Here is an 18,399-nt window from a genome sequence, read left to right on the forward strand (position 1 = left end):
ATTATTAACTTTCTAGGATATAGTTGACTCGTCCATACTTTAGTTGGTACAGCCAACAGCACATCAAATCATTACACATCAACATTACACGCTATTTTACCTAATGCATGGCTTTCTTCCTTTTCAACCACGCATCGGATTTTGATGCAGTTTTCACAGTTATTTCGATAATTTATTTTAATTGATACATACATAAATGAGCCCGTGCAAACCCGGGCCTGGCCAAATCCCTGAGTGATAACTTCAATCTATATATTGTAAAATATCGTCTGAACGTCTCATACTTCCAAGAAATCATAACTTCGGAATTGTTTGGGAGTTCCCTGTACGATTATGTTTGTATGTAGTGTTGGATGATGTGTTGTGTTGTAGTTATCACATAACCCGGCTGCAAATTCCATACTAATTTACAAATTAAATTATAATTAACGCAAGAGTTATATATTGCGTTACTGAGTGACTGACTGACTGACAGACAACGCACAGCCGAAACTGCTGGGCGTAGAAAGCTGAAATTTGATGTGTAGGTTCCTAGGACAGTGTAGGGGAGCACTAAGAAGGGATTTCCTGAAATTCTCACGGGAAATAGATTTTTACTCACGTACGAAGTTGTGGGCAAAGTAGTAAGACTTATATTTTTAAAATAAATCAATCAGAATCTATAACAAGAAAATATATAATCATATTTCTTTTTATTTAATATAACGTTTAACTTTTTTCTTATTGACTTACCATACCTTTTCATTGGTCGTTATTACAACCACATAGAGGTCCGAATAGAGTAACATGTCTTGCGTGTCTGTACATTAAACAACTTGACATTGAACCGCGTGTGTGTACCAGTCTGTGCTCCACATATGGTGTTTTATGTCTACCGACTACTTAAAGGTCTGTTCCTTCTAGATCCGTGAGCCTACGTGCCATGAGTTATGAGCTTTATATCCTAGAAAGAAAATATAAATCGTGTAGATTACACTAATCTTAGTAATCTTGATAATTGTAAGTTACTGATTGTTGTGTATAAACTTTTTTAATACACTTGAACTTATTATATTTAACGAAATTTAGACGTTAATACTAATCGTTTGATTTGACCTTGTCATTAATAAATATTAATATAATAAATAATACATATATATATTAGGACAAATCATACAGATTGAGCTAGCCCCAAAGTAAGTTCGACCCTTGTGTTATGGGATACTAGCTCATCGATACTACATTTTATAACAAATACATATATAAATAAAAATCCAAGACCCGGGCCAATCAGAAAAAGATCATTTTCCAACCCGACCGGGGATCGGACCCGGGACCTCTCGTTTCAGAGGCAAAGCACTTTAACACTGAGCCATCAAGATCGTCAAATTTGGAAGAAACAATAATGGATTCGGAAAATCTAAATAGGATAGTGACTAGCGTACCTAGTAGTTGCAATGATTTCGTATAGTAACAGTTAGGTGTTTTTTAACTCATAATATCAAAAATTTCTTTCAGTGTTTCGTATGCTGTATTGTTGTAGTTACCTAAAGGTAACATTTACATTTAATGTTATTACAAAAGCTGATATATAACTTTTGTTTTTTTTTTAATATTATGTATACTAAATATGTATGTGTAGCATGCAATATGCACCTCAAATGGGTTTTACGACTAAATCTCAATAAAACTAGGCAGACAAATAAGTTTTATCGATTTTTTTCCAATTTCACCATATTTTTCAGAGTTGACATAACTTTAATTGCTCATGGGCCTTGGTCGTTTGGACAGTCCATAGGTCGCGCATCCTTGACCATGCAATTGGAAATCTCATCCGCCTCATCTCATGACTCGATCCGAAATGAGTGTCTCGATAGCAAGGTGATTAGTGTTTCGGGCGTCGATGGTGGGAGTCGCAGACGCAGTCTCTTGCCGCCAGCCGTGTCGCGCGCCCGCCCCGTGCCGCAGCGCGCACCGTACTGACGCGCGAAGTTTGAAAATTCTATCCTGAACATTCGAATTTTCAAAAATCGAACCCTGTGTTTTTAATCAAACAGTGAAAATCTCTGTGTTGTGTGCGTATAATTTGTGATACTTGACTGCCAGTATCGCCGTTTTTCGGACCGTTTCGTGACTTTCACTCCCAAGTTTTTGCAAGTGGTGAGTGTTTTTTATTTTAATCAGTCGCGTAATTGTCCGCCGTTATTACACAATTAGGTCTGTCTGGCCGAATGTGCGGAAACTGTGGCGAAATTTTTCAGTTTGACAAAAAACTTACTATCTTCACTTGTGATAGTGTGCGTGGCTAATTATAGACGTAATTTGCGGAACTAGAATAACGCATATTTTAATGTGCACCAATTAAATAAAATTCTGCAGCTGAGGTGAATGAGCAATTTGCCGTGGTATAGTAATTAAGATGGTTGCGTAAGAGAGACGTAGCGTAAGAATAAAGTCGCCAGTTACATGTTAGAAAATTACATGTCATTTTATATAACTATTTTCTTGTACCTAGTACTCTAAAAACTAAAGTCTAGAAAGAAAAATAAAACGTGCAGAATACACTAATCTTGGTAATCTTGATAATTCTAAGTTGATAAATCTAGTAAGCTGCAGCCGAGGTTGTGTCAACCCTACTTAAATATTCAGTATATTACATAGGGATAATTTTACAATTATTTCTCTCATAAACATATAAAAATATCCTTAGTACTGTTCAGCGGCGCGTTGATGTCGTTTATAAGAACGCTATAAAAGCGGCGCGTGCGCCTGCAGATGGGAGTTTCTCTTACAAGCCATTATGGTACGCAAGGTTATTGCATCTTAATGCTTTAGTAAAACGTTAATTTTTATTCTTGTGTTAGATGTTGTGAATTTTGTGAACAGTTAGCAATAAAGTATGTATTATTAACATTTAACTGAACGCTGCCAAGAAGGTTTTTCCCTCTAACACGCAAAGTTAATAATGTAGTAATAAATTATAGTTCAAAAAGAGAGCGAACTGTGACCTATTGAGTGCAGGAATACAAATAGTTATACAAATCTCTTTAAGACGTGTTGAAAATAATTTTGTTTAATTTAATTTAAGGATTTTAAATTATATTTGTCAATTTGGGAAGCTTTAACCTTTATCTGTAAAATAAAATAGAACAAATAAATAAAATATTTATCTCATAGAACAAGAAAAATATATGAATTTCATAATAAATAATCATAATAAATGAACAACACTCAATGGTCTACATTAAGTACATATTATATCCAACCATATCTTAAACGGTTGTATCTTCAATTTTTTCTACGGCAGCGAATTATATTGTTGGCAAATGTTGTGCTCGCTGCTAACTGGTGTTTATGTATCGCATTAAACTGCAACTACAGTTTACTTACTATAATATTATATAGGTATGTAATAAATAAATAAATAAATAAATAAATATTAGGACAAATCTCACAGATTGAGCTAGCCACAAAGTAAGTTCGAGACTTGTGTTATGGGATACTAACTCAACGATACTATATTTTATAACAAATACATATATAGATAAATATCCAAGACCCAGGCCAATTAAAAAAAGTTCATTTTCCATCATGACCCGACCGGGGATTGAACCCGGGACCTCTCGGTTCAAGGGCAAGCACTATACCACTACGCCACCGAGGCCGTCAAATGCAAATACTGTAAGCGTTCCTTATATTAAATATCCTTATATTAAATAAATAAACAAATTGAACACTAAACTATTACAGGTCCAATGGACAAAAATTCAGAAACAGGCACAAAAACACCAAGAACCGCAAACTGTGATACGTACAAAAAGGAACTGAGCACCAAAACACTTAATAGTTATACTTCAATGGAAGACACTTCGATGAAATTTGACTATTATAAAACCTGTTTTATATTCTTAAATTATCACGGAAGTGGAGACTCAGAGCGCGAACAGTATACACTTATACATACTTTGGTTTAAAGTATAGGAAAGTGGATCTTGGGCTCCGACGCTCAACTGCTGAAGAAACCGATCGGATGACAGAGATTTGGCCTTGGCATGTATCGACAAAGGTCTCCATTGATAGTAATAATACACATTGTTGGCAACAGCAGACATTTGAAGTTGCATGTCTTATGAGTAGGGGTAATTACTAAGTACAGACACCTCCGTGATAAGTCTCCTAGCGAACCTTACGCGTTTGTAATAGCTGCGGATTTGCAATAAATTTACTGTGTTTATACAGCGTGTGTCGATAGCCGGCAAACATTTCTAGTGAATATATTTAAATTCTCATTAACACAAGGCTAGTTAGTGTTTTAAAATTTGCGTGTAATAATAAAGCGTTTGATTTTGACAATTTTATAGTAATATTGTGAGAAACGAGCTCTCTTTTATGTCTTCAACTCGAGCTGTAAAGTTGCGAACTTTAAAGTATTTTGGGCCCCGAAAATAATTGATATTATTCCTCTTTGGGAATGCTGATATTGCCTATCAACTGTCAAGGCTATCCTTTAATCGCCTATCACGATAGCTGAGGGAGGATGTGGAGCGCTTATTAAACCAGAAACCATACGCCAAGCTAGTGAAATATAGACAATATTTCCAAAGACGTTACGACATCGCCCATATTAATTTACAGAAACAAAACTTGTGGATTATGTCATCAATCATTCAACATGTGGAGATAAAAATAGTTTTATTAATTAGCTACACCAGTAGTTTAGGATATTTTGTTAAGTGCTTTTTAATTAAAAATAGGCTCAAAATAATATTTTATGATTAGATTTTCTTTGTTGTCTCTCGTCGTATTAAAATCTTTCAATTTCGGTCGTTATGTATTTTTCAAACTTTAATGCGGTTCTCGAGATATGTTTGCTTATATTTTATAACATTCATTTGTCTTGCGTAGTCGCGTCTAGTCACTGGTTATTAAGTAACATATTGATAAAGAAATTATTTGTTAAAAAAGTCGAAGGAAAATCAAGCGCCAGTCGTAGACAAAATTGGCAACACTTTGCTTAATACTAACAACAAGGAGAAAACATTAAAGTAATTCTTATGCAAATATTGACATGAATATAGCCGTTCAACCAACAAAAGTAGCACAGGCCACGCCTTGCAAATACCACACAATAAAAATTTACATAAAAATGACTGAATCTATACGACAAAAGAGTAAAGTCGAAAATGTGATCAAGAATCTACGAAATTTCTATGAATGGGAAACTAATGGTGCGTTAAACTGTTGTTAACTAGTTAATAACGAAGCAACAGTTATCCGTTATTGTTAACGTTGACAATAACGTTGTCAGGTGGTTGCGTAACGTGTGTGAACTTTATTGTTGGTTTGTCTGTGCCCGTAGCCAGTAGCGCTGCGGTGACATACAAAAGGTGCTTGAATGGTTTATTAACGTGCATCAAACAGTAGCTGGGTTGGAGAAACCCGATTGAATACACTCTTGTTTAAATTCAACCGGATATCATAAAAAGCTTATTGTTTTTTTTAATTTTATGAAATGTAAAGCTTTTAATTAATGATAGTTTGTACCAACAAATATAGCTTAATCTATCCTTTCAGATTTTTGATCATATTAGTTTGTCAAACATTGTGTAAATTATCATACACTAAGTAATGAACTACGACAATTTGTTTGACTTTTCCATTTCACACACAAGTAATAATCATCCAGTGTGCAGGTTTCCTCACGATGTTTTCCTTCACCGGACGCAAGTGACGCAAGTGATCGATGAAAACTACTATACCTGAGTCAGATTGGTATACAAACTCATGTGGCACTAGAAGTATTGAGATTGGTATACAAACTCGAGTGTCAGTAGGATTCGAATCTGGGACTTTTCGATCCACAGGCGTTTTAACCATACAAAGCATAACAACACCACAAAGCATGACATAAACATAAGCAAGAGCGCAACCATACATATATATATATATATATATATATATATATATATATATATATATATATATATATATATATATATATATATATATATATATATATATATATATATATATATATATATTCACTTTATTCTTATGTAATAAGAACGTATAATATAATATATATACAAGAGCGTTACTTATTTTCCATTGTAGCACAAGATCACATCGCGCGTTTACCCGCATTTCCGAATATAAAGGCCATCGGATGTTCATAATTTCAGTGTATCTTTTCGAGCATTATCTCTTCCGATCCTAGAAACGCGTATTCCTGTGGCGAAACACATGCAAATGTAAACCTAACTGCTATGTATTAAAATACATATTTGCTTTTAATAAGTAGCTTTCAATCAATAAATTACTAAATTGCGAACTGATAATATGCGAGTACTATTTGCTTTAAAAAGAAACACATTAAAAACTATTGGTTTACTCTGTATAGATTTTCTGACATTTGGATTTTTATTTTAATTGTATGATTTAAATATAGCGCACACACATGAGTAACTATTTAGTCTATATTTTAAAAAATACAATATATTCAGGTAACTTAACTCTGTCAAGTTAAACTTACTTCAATATTTATATTAATGGGTAGTATGTCTTCCCCTTTGTCTATGCTTTCAAGAGAAAACTGCTTGACCCATTTGAATATAATTTGGTAAGGATATAATAGATAGATAACTAAAGATTAGAGTAATACTAACATAGATATAGACTGTTTTCAAAAATCCGCCGAAGCTAGAGTTCTTTGGAGCTTCCTATGGATCATTTTAAATAAATCATATCTTTTTTCTGCGGACGAATAAGCCGCGGGTAACAACTTGTAGTAAATGAAAGCTGCCATATTCAAATTCAAAATTCTTTATTCAATTTAGGATGATCTACATCACTTATTGACGTTAGAAAATTACTTAAACTACTGCCGACTTCCAAAGCGCAGATGAAGAAGAAGCGGCGCAACAAACTTCACCGCTGCCTTTTCTCCAAGGACGTCAGCACATACAGGTGTTAGGTCTATCATAAAATAACCGTATAAAAAATCCAAAGTCCCTTTCCTTTCTCAAGTCACTGGCAAATTTTAAAAGTGACGTATAGTCGGCTGCACTATGACATTAATGTGCCAGCAACACCTGCGGATTGCATCATTGCAATTAGACGTCTTGCGACATGCAGTCACTGCACACTCGTGTGATTGAAACGGAATATTTACATTTTTATTTATGTAGGTGTCTGGATTTCTTATACTTGATGATGTTATTTTATATATGAACAGCCGCCGCAGGAGGAGCTATAGGAAACATCAGATTATAAAATTCTTATGGCATCAATAGATTTTATTATCCCAGTATGAATCCCGGATTTTATTGTCCTAGGAGGTCCCGGGTTCGATCCCCAACCAGGTCAACATGGAAAATGATATTTTTCAGATTGACCTGGGTCTTGGATGTTTATCTAGACATGTATATATTATAGAATATAGTATGGAGCTAACTCAATCTGTGTGATTTGTTCCTATATATTTAATTTATTTACAAAAAAAAGTCTGTTTATATATAATTTCCCAAGCATAATAAATTATAAAAAAAATATTTTCATAGTTCAACTCAACATATATCAAATGTTTGGATATTGTCCTGAGATTATAACAGATAAAGTATACATATAATTCACGACTTCATTATTTATTAATATGTATTATACTTTATTATTTATTAATATATATTATTATACTTTATTATTTATTAGTATATATACAATTCACGACTTTATTATTTATTAAAGACTTTTGCCCGTGGCTTCGCCCGCGTGTATTTATCTGCGAAAGCGAAACAGACGATGTTCATACAAACTTTCACCCCCTATTTTAGTCATTTGGGGCTTGTACTACATACATACCAAATTTCATCAAAATTGGTCCAGCGGTTTAGCCGTGAATAGACAGACAGACTTTCGCATTTATAATATTAGTATGGATTAATTTTATGAAAACACTGATTAAACTTATTATTTTATTTAAATCAGCTATTCGAAGCAAATCATTTGCATGATCAAAATTAATAATACAATTTAATGTTTTTTTTTTTAAATTAATTCACAAATTCTTGCTACATAGATGTATTATTACAATGAATTTAAAGTGGAAACTGATATAAACTTTGGTAAAATGTCCGGGCTTGTTAAAAATCTTAATTTATAGCCCAATGATATCTAATAGGTTTATTAACTGGACAGTTTAAACCAGTCCAGTTTTGGACTAATACTTGCCCAAGTCTGGTCGTAATCGTAAAACTTGTTTCGATTGGCTTGTAAGGTCGCTTTAGAAATTAATATGTACGATGGCAGTAATCAGTGAAGTTAAGACAGTTTTACACAGTCGTAAGACGTTTATGGTCATTATATTTTCTATGGGACCTAATAAATGTTTGTGTGTTATGTCTTAAAGATTTTATTTATTGATTTATAATTAGTTTCCTTACTTGTTAATAGTTAAAGTAATCTTAAGCACAAAATTCCTGAGCACAAAAAAATATGGATTAGTTCGAGTTGGAATACCGTACCGAGGATTCCGTAAAAACTTTTGATTCTCATGTGGGATGGCAAAATATCGATATAAACAAATGGTTTATATCCTTAACTTGATTCTTCTAAGCGATCCTCAGAAAACTAATATTGACACACAGATGGAAAAAGTGACCCTTGTTTGTACCTTTTGAAGTACGGAACCATAAAAACAATTGATTTGAATATTGAAAAAGACAACTTGCTTTACATATAGGTCATATGAGAACTTTTTTGGATCAGGGTTGGCACATTTTCCTCTCAATTTCCCACGGTCGACAGCTTCCTCAGTTGTCAGCCACAAACTTACGTAATCGAGACTGTATGATAATAAAATCTTATGGTAAATATTACAACAGAAAACGATAATACACCCACGAGTCCAACTTTGCCAAATCCATGTCATAATCCAGAGCAGGCTGACCCGCCACTATTGACACAGCGGAATGACAGCGGCTGTCAGATTGACTTTACACTTGTGTACGCACGCCCTTATATCAAAAGGTGTTACATTATACATGAGGTTAAACGGAGCAAGGTTTTGGTCCATGTGGGCAGAGCATGACTCTTGTCCAGATAAACTTTTAAAAAATTCACTATAATACCTTAATCTGGACATGGGTTGAGATTATTTTAAAAATAAACACAGATTTTATGTTTTTATTAAATAAAAATGTAAATAGACAAACAATCTTTTTTCTCGGATCTCATTTATCAAACTGTTTTTTTTTAAGCTTGTTTATTTACATTTCTTTGCGATCTAAATGTGGAGTCTAAAAACGCAAATTGTTCCAGTTTACAAAAATATGGATTTGTTATTAGTAGTGTAGTGTAGATGCAAATCTGGCAACAGTATTATTTTTTATGGTGTCTTTAAATTATCATTTTACTCATCGTTAACCTTAAAACTCTATCTTTGGTTAAACTATTAGACTCAACTTGGGAGTTCTATGAATTTTAATATGGTCATTTAACCTGTGTATATCTGTAATTACAACTGTTCCGAATAATTACTTATTTAACAAAATATAGGTGTTTTAATTAGACATGAATTTATTATGTTTACATAAAACATGGGAACAGTGTTGAGTTTTGTTGTTTCACTGTAAAAGTCAATCAGGGGAAAGAAAATATTTTTTAAGTCGGAAGAATAATTCCATACTTTGCGGGAGCTAAAAAAATCTTAGCTTCTCCTCCCACATAGATTGTAAAAGTCAATCAAAGAATATGTCTTCTTGATTCAAGTCAGATGAAATATTCTACAGGATTGACCAGGAAAGCCTAGTCAGCGACTCAAACGACTAGAAGAGCAAATTTTTAGTACTTTTCATCTCGAAATTCCCATAGGAGTGAAGTAACTTGACTATAAATATTTATTTCAATCGTCCTTGCCTGTAGACAGACACGCTCGATGTTTGTCTTAATAATAAGGCTGCGACATTGAGAGGTGTCAACCAATCGATTGCAGCGATTTCTCTTTTTTGTTTGCAGTTCACATAAAAAATATTTCAGGTATATATACATTGCTTGGATTCATGTATCTATTTGGGCAGTGTACTATTTAGTATTCAAAATTTGTTTTGATTCGATTTATGTAATCAATATCGCTACATAGTAACGAAGTCGCTGTCCGCTGTGTGTCATGTATGCGTAGATCTTTAAAATTATGCAACGGATTTTGATGCGAGTTTTGTTAATAGATAGTGTGAATCCATAATTTCTTATGGTTTTACCCGAGCGAAGCTTGGACGGACCGCTAGATTTAAATACAACACATAAGTATTACTTGGTTTTAAGTTGATCTAAAAGCACTTCAAGATCACTCGATTAATGTAATAGATATTTTGAAATAGCTTGCTAAAATTAAAACAAAAAAAAATGTGGATAAAAATGTCATAAGTCTGTCGTAAAAACAAATGAATATTTAGGATGTCTATGAAATAAAAATAGTAAAAAAAAAAACAATCTAACGAGAGCTAACTTTTGCATTTTTTGTAACTATGCAATAAAATTCCTTTTTTGTTATAAGCAACAAATCATTGGCGGTTTATTACTGTCCTCTCTGTTTCGGCCGCAAAATGGCAAAATTGCTATTTATGTCAACTCGTTATTTGAGCCGGATCTCGTAAACCAGTCCACATAAATTGGATGACCTAATCAGAATGCTTGTTATGTCAATGCTAACAGAGACCCTTTTGTTTTAGCCGGATTATATCACACAAAAATTAACCGGGAAACTATAAAATTATCTAGGATCAGTTTAGATTTGTCGCCCCAAACCTGTGAGTCCATATCTCGTTTCAAAGCTTTTAAAAACTTTTTAAGCCCCTAAATAAGTGCGAGACTTGTGTTATGGGATACTTAAAATCTAATAAGTGTTGATTTATATAAACAAATTTTGCATATTGTATATAGGTATACTACTTACATATAAACTATAATATAAATTGTAATGCAAACAATGAACCGACATGTGCAAATTTTAATTCTTTGCATGTAAAAGTAAATATATATAAAGTAAAAATAATGTAATATATCTAGTATTTACAATAATACAATATTTTTCAAATAATATTGAGAGAGAGTCTATTTAGAAAAAATAAATAAATGATTTAAAAAAATGGAAACGAATATACTTGTTACTAAGCAAAGATTTTTGTGATATTCGTCGAATTCCGAATATATCCATTAGATATTATGCTAATGGGATTGTTTTGACTGATAGTTAATAAACATCCCAATTTTAAATAGGTATATATATATATATATATACTAAAAGTATCACATACCTAATAATGAATACAGGTTTTGTCTACCCACACCACGTGATATCCAGATGCCATATTAGTAAAGTTTCGTTTATAAATTAGATTTTAATTATACTTGACTGTGTGTAGTAACATCGTAACGACATCCAAAAATAAAATATAAGTTATTTAGAAAAAAATATAAACACAATGTAACAAAAACAGTGAATTTTGTGAATGAAATTAAACCTACCTACTGACTGAGTACTATACAATATTTCCAATATACAAAAGTTGCTAGATTATTTTTTTTAGATTTAGTAGGTAATATTTTTTTACAGCAGAAGAGTTTATGCAATTAAAGTCACAGTTTGAAATAAAAAATTAAAATATAATAGCAGGCCATTGATTAAAAACCATAAATCATGTATAGATACACCCGTCGTTACAAACTAATTAATCTAAGGTTCAATTAAAATATTTGAATCGTCTTGTCTCGGGTATCTCCGGAAGTTTTCGTTTCATTCGTTTTGTATATTTGGTCATTTTGGTAACGTTTAAAATTATACTAAATTCTTGTCAATTTCTTACGGTGTTGTGAGTTTGAATCTCTTGAATTTTTGTTAAGTATTTTCATTTTGGATTTTGTACGATGAAAAAACGAACTTCATATCCTCTCGACTTACAATAGCATTCTCAAAGGGTTAACATTAGTTAATCGGCCCGTACTAAAATCACAGCTGTTCAACATTGTAAGGTTTTGCTTTTTACGCTGACCCCTGGACTTCGCTGCGTCACAACCTTAAATGCAACACCAGAAATATGCCAGGATGAGAAAAAGAGTCAGGACAGAAACACAGATTTAGTATCACGTCCTTCCCTTACGCGGTACACAGAGCTAAGAGACACGAAACTCGATAAACTGCATGGTGATAGAAGATAGAAAATCAATAATTTTATTTATCAAATAAAAAAAGTATCTTTAGACAAAAACAAGTAAACAAGTCGTCGCCAAGTGGCACGTACCAATACGGTTTGGCCAAAATCAGTGACATTTCCAAACAAGTTGGCTCACACGTCGACCTCCGCTTGTTATATCTCGACACACGTCCGATTTATATAGGTATTTTATTTTACAATGATCATTTAAGAAAATATATGTATTAATTACACGACTGTGAACTTTTGATCTCCCGCAAGCTTGCGTGTTATCGATTTCATTCTCGTCTGTGACGCTCGGAAAATTTTACATTTTCAAGTTTGATTTTACAATTGACCACTAGCATTATCTGTCAACCCGTGAATGCTGTTATTAAGTATCAAATGTTGAATCTTCTTATACATTATCACCTCGTACGATATTCAAATGAGGTTATGAATTAGTCATATTCTATTAGTCCACAAGCCTCACAAGTTTTTGGTATCATGTTATTAATAAATCGCCTTTTTTCTTATTGAGTTTTAATTTTCTATATTGGTATGTTTATGTCTATTATGTATGTTTTAGAATGTGAATGCCCGGGACTAACTAACCAACTGGAATAGTTTTCTCTTTGATGTTAATTTTAACTAAAAGTTAACGATTGGATATAAAGTTAAATAGTGAGAAAACCTGGTGTCGGAAATAGGTCCCAAGCTTTCTCGAGAATGTGGGCCACAAGGCCAAAGACTATTAAATTTTATGCGACTAACGTATTTTAAATAAATCATTAATATTTAACATCCTTGTCCACCAAAGATGTCTCCAGATCTAGTCAAGATAAGGTGGTAATTACTTGACTATAAAAACTTGAGTTTTAATACTCCCAAGGATTATTAAGAAGCAACCGAATTTAAGCAAAAATTGTTTGCTTTTAGCCTATGTACTTTTAATATAGCATAATGTGTATTCTTTGTATTAGGTAAAGTTGTATGTTACATGATTATTATTAGTTATGTCTATAGTATACCTAAAAACAATCCTCATAAGAAATTACTACATATGATATTTTCATACACTACACATCCCAACACTTCATTTTAATATAAACCCTAAAAACATTGGCATAAAGTTCAAATTAGATAACACGAATTATCGTCACGGTTCTTGCTTCGATCTAGCTCAATCGCTGAAGAAGTATGAATGCGAATTTCTCCACATTTCTCCCGCTTTCCAAGTTGAATAACCCAATGTTAACGCATCTCCGTTAATTACGTCAGGAGATAAGTTTTTACGCTGGATTTATGCGATATATATGCATTTTCTTGTAGCGTTATATATCTCAAGTTGTAACAATACAGCCATATGTAAATATAAATTGCAAGGTTCTGAATCTGTTCTCATTTACAGAATAGGAACGATTTTTTAGGCTATTCTGTATTTCACTCAATTAATACTGTAAAATAATATAGGTACTTCTTCTTCTTCTTCTTCCTCACCCTTCGTGAGTTGAAACTTCCAAGTCGTCAATGATTCGTCGTTAATTTGATAATACATCAATAATAAGCATGTCTTTATGGTGCAGACTCTCAACAAGGGAACTCCTCAACAGTTTACGGCGTGGGCAATTTGTTTTGAAAGTATTAAGGTATTTCTTTGTATAAACAAAAGCCTTTTAAAGGATTTTATTGTAAAATAATTTATCCTTCTTTCAATAATGTGACTGTAAAAGCCTTTCAGTTTTAAAAGACAACGACTTTGTTCACAATATTACGAGAAGTGATCGACCTTTGGTCATAAGTGACATAATTTGAATCTGTCTCATATCCACAATACTTACATTACATAATAGTAGCATTTTGAAATATATGATGCATGATTGCCAAGAAATTGAATCCAATCTATTCATCTAATTAAAGTAAAAATATTTTCCATAATTTTTAGCAGATTGAAATCATTATCAAAACCAATTACAATTATAGGTATTTTGAATTGTTTTTGACTGATTAAATACGGAAAGTTTTTGTCATTTTCGTCAAGCCTGGCGGTAAAAGTGACAGCATTTTCTTACAAAGATTTAGTTACAAATCTGTCGTATATTGTAACACTATTTGTCAATCTCAACCACAAAAATGTGGATCCGCGTGTTTTAATAGAAAATGCTGTCACTTTTACCGCAAGGCTTGACGAAAATGACAAAAGTAATCGTCACGACGGTAGCTGTATACAATATGCTAGCTGGAATGTTTCCATTGTCGATGCAGTGACGAAAATGCGAAGAAAAGTATTTTATGGGTACAAATGTCACGGGTTTCTGTAACTCCAATGAAATTAACTACTGTATCTATTCGGATGCTAGCGGTAGTTCAAAGCAAAAAGTATCTTTAGCCTTTCTCATTTGAACTTGTCCCTATTTCATACAACTTTTAGGACGTAATGTATCTAAAATAAATGAAATGGCAGCCTTTCACCACTTTATTTATTAAATAATATTTTCATGATTTTAACGAGATAATTCATTGTGATTAATTAAAATGTATTTTGTAACTAATTTTGTAACTAATTTGCGCAATAAAACACTGTTGTATTTTAAATGTCTCTAAAATCATGTAATTAAATTTTCATTATTCTTTCACGCCATTAAAATCGACTTTCTTTTATTAAATTGTAAATGGCAGTCAGATATTGGTAACAAGCTATAATTAGGCAAAAAAATGCCGCAGTCGTCCCTCTGGCACAAATTGTGGGAAAATTTATCAGCCAATTATCACGGATAACTAAGAAAATATACCCCAAATATCTAAAAGTGTACATGAGAAGGGACAGTTTGGACACGATAAAAGCAGATTAATATATTATATTAATATATTATATTATATTAGATAAGAATAGTCATAAACTATATTTAAAATAGATCAGACGAAATTGTTTAAAATAGATCAGAATCGAATTCAGCCGTTTGGCTGCTACGATGCCATGGGAATACGAGACACGTTAATCTTATAACTACTTCCTTCTGTTGTCGGGGGTTAAAAAAGTAACTTATTGTAAAAACATTCACATGACCCACAAACCGTTCGGGCATAAATTTCGTAACATGATAAATGCACTTCATCAGTCGGATGGCTCTGTCGTCGTCGACTACAAATCAATGTAGGTTTTGTGCGGGTGAAAGGTGCATCCTATTATGTAACATTACACCAGTGATTCTCAAAGTTTTCAATCTAAAAATAGTAACAATTGAGTGAGCCATATTAATAAATTAGAATAAAACCATTCCATGTTTTCCGGATATTGTACAAGGTGACTAAGGAACAAATAGCCTTAACAGCGTGTAGGTAACAATAGCATTCCCAATAAGAGTGACGGTTGGTCGTAAAATGATAGCTAAATCTGGAAAATTTTATGGTATATTCATACGAGAACCGTGGGTGTTTAATCTGTAAACGGGAACACGCAAAGATGAGAGTCAAATTTATTCAATAGCAAAGCCCGAGTCGTATTTATTTGTTAGTAGCCTTTGCCTGCGTGATTTTGCACGTGTGCAGTGATTTTTCCAAGATGAAAGGTGTCTGTCGGTGTGTCCCTATGTCCTTCTCCTTATTTCAAACTATATGTATGCAAAATTTCAAGAAGGTTGGTTGAGTAGATGGAGCGTGTCAAACTGACTTTCGCAATTATAATATTAGTTGGGGCTAGTTAGGATTCCGTACAATCCGGAAAATTGTCCACAGGCTGTCATCATGACTTTGAGAAACACTATCTCATTGGACATTTATTTATTATCTCAATTGTGAGACAAAGGATATGTACAGTGTAAATTTTGTTGGTTGTTGTCATATTTTTTAAAGAACAATGATGAACAAATATTAGGCATTTCTTTTACGTTGTTTTTCTTTCTATGATATATTATAGTATAGAATTTAGGTACTATTATCGCAGAAAGTTAACAAATGAAAATGTGTGAAAAAGGTGTTGCCTAAATCTAAGTTTTAATATTTTTGAAGATACAAGGAAATCTAATTTAATCATCTTTTTAACTAGCCTGTTCTTGTGTCCCACTGCTGGGCAAAGACACTCTTTCTTCCACTCGTCTCTGTATTGCGAACTCTGGACATTTTGGTAGGAAATTCGTCGATATTGCTCCGCTGTCTCCGTAATATAGCCGAGTCCAGATTATAGCTAAAGGTTACTTCAATTACAGCTGACCTTAGCTTTGAGAAAAATAAAACATCTGTCATTCAACTGATTCTAAATAAAAGAACATGTCTGTTTGTAACGTAATACCGTGATATAAACAAGACGTGTGTTGCAACAGACAGACCGACAGGTCGACTAATCCCCGGCGAAGCAGCGAGCTCAATGTGATTATTAATAAATCATAAAATGATTTGTGATGTGCCCGTTTTGATTGAATAATTCCGACTTTTTAAACGCACGCGGAAGTTGAGAAATATTATGTTTTATGGCTGTCATAAAAGCAGTTAAAACGTGTGTTATGTCACACGGGAGTACAAAAAATACATGCATATTTAAGACATTTTCATAATATACTAGCGGTCAATTCCAGCTTCACTCCGGTATTAAGTAAATCCGTCTGTATACGTCTAAACCTTCCTCAGGAATCAGAATATATATTACTGACAACCTTACTAAAATTCCGATAGATAGTTTTTGAGATTAGCACGATCACATACACACACAGGCGACAGGTATACTTATTTAGTATCATTAATTGGTATTTTATATGTAATTTTTTTCATGAACTATATTATTAGCGCATTAGTTACGCATAAATATAAACACAACAAGATTACTTGTATTCAAAAGTTTTAATGAAGATTAAAACTTTGATGAAATTGATACCATTTTTAGAATTTATTGTTTTTTTTTTTTCAATTATATTTTTTGTAAAAATCATATTTATTTTCCTTGCTCTTCCTCGTTGTATAGCAATTGATAACCTTTGAACCAGGTACCATGCGGTTTTTTTGTGTTAGTACAATAATGTTGATTTTGAAAAATAAATATGATTTATACAAAAAAAAATGATACCGTGTTTAGTTCAGGTACGATTGGTGTATGACATGACATTACAGTCAAAAAGAAGGTCACTGCAAAAAGGGGCTTATAAAATTACCTTTTTTATGTAGGAAGTGGTGCCACATTTACCGGAACTAAACTGTAGTCATGACTACATGAACTCGACCAAACTGGTGACTGGTTTTGAAAACCATTAGCTATGGTTTCGATCCGGACTAATTCAAGCCGTGTATTGTTTGATTAGTTTGATCACTTTTGGTACTCTCTAGAGGTAATTTTACTGCGGCTGAATATGGCATTAGCTAACAACATGTTTAACTGTTATTAGGTAAACTTCATCTAGTATGAGTACTGTCTACGCGCATGCGCTGTGACGACGAGCTCGCGCCTGCGCGATGTTTTTTTTCTTTAAAAACAAATGCTGTCATGCACCATTTTTAGCTGTTGTTACTTTTAAATGTATTGCTCGTGATTTACCAGCCCTAAATAAATAATCTTTGTCAAATACCGAGCATAATTATTTATAATATATACTCAGACAAGTACTACTTACAAATAATTAGATTTTAAGAATATGCTAATATGAGACTACTTTCTTTTGAATTCTTTACATTATATTCATACGATGGCTAAGTTGTTAGAATTTAGAAGGACCTATATTCTTAAGCGGTGGTGGTGTTATGGTTAAGACGCCCGCCTGTGGATCGAAAGGTCCCAGGTTCGGATCCTACTCGTGCCACATGAGTTTGTATACAAATCTGACCATAACCACTCCATTAATATTGCCAAGAAAGTTGTTGTGTGTGTTCCACGTAATGACCACGACCCTCAGCCATGAGGAATACGACTATGAAGAGATATTCTTAGAATTAAAGTGTTTAATCTTACTCATACTAGTTTTGAGTAGCTTTCTCGACTTGTGTTCCTAGTGTAATATACCTACTTAACAATGCTCTATAACATCCAATCATTTACAATCCATATGTAATAAAACCTTACCTTGTTATAATTAAAACTCATAATCAATTGGCACAAAACATAATAAATCATTCACTCTTAGGCGTGACGTCCAATTGACGGACATCGTTTCAGATAAAAAGTGACCAAGTTGAGATGATTCGAGATTAACGCTTCGAATGTACGATAACTTGTTTATCTCAAATTGGCTGGTTTGTAAGTGACCGGCTTGTG

At 33.0% G+C, this 18,399-nt stretch overlaps 1 protein-coding gene across 3 annotated transcripts in view; it reads left to right on the forward strand.

The window, feature by feature from the left end:
* Positions 1 to 18,399, forward strand: part of exp (expansion) — a 172,789-nt gene that overhangs the window by 43,681 nt on the left and 110,709 nt on the right. The window contains exon 1 of one of the 3 annotated variants that reach the window (XM_053756418.1): positions 1,892 to 2,139. The exons of the other annotated variants lie outside the window; for them this stretch is intronic. The gene's annotated coding sequence lies outside the window, so the exon portion shown is untranslated. Of the gene's footprint in view, positions 1 to 1,891; positions 2,140 to 18,399 lie in introns of those variants that run through there. 3 annotated transcript variants of the gene reach the window in all.

Source organism: Plodia interpunctella, chromosome 2, assembly GCF_027563975.2.
Source record: "Plodia interpunctella isolate USDA-ARS_2022_Savannah chromosome 2, ilPloInte3.2, whole genome shotgun sequence".
In the NCBI taxonomy this organism is placed as follows: domain Eukaryota; kingdom Metazoa; phylum Arthropoda; class Insecta; order Lepidoptera; family Pyralidae; genus Plodia; species Plodia interpunctella.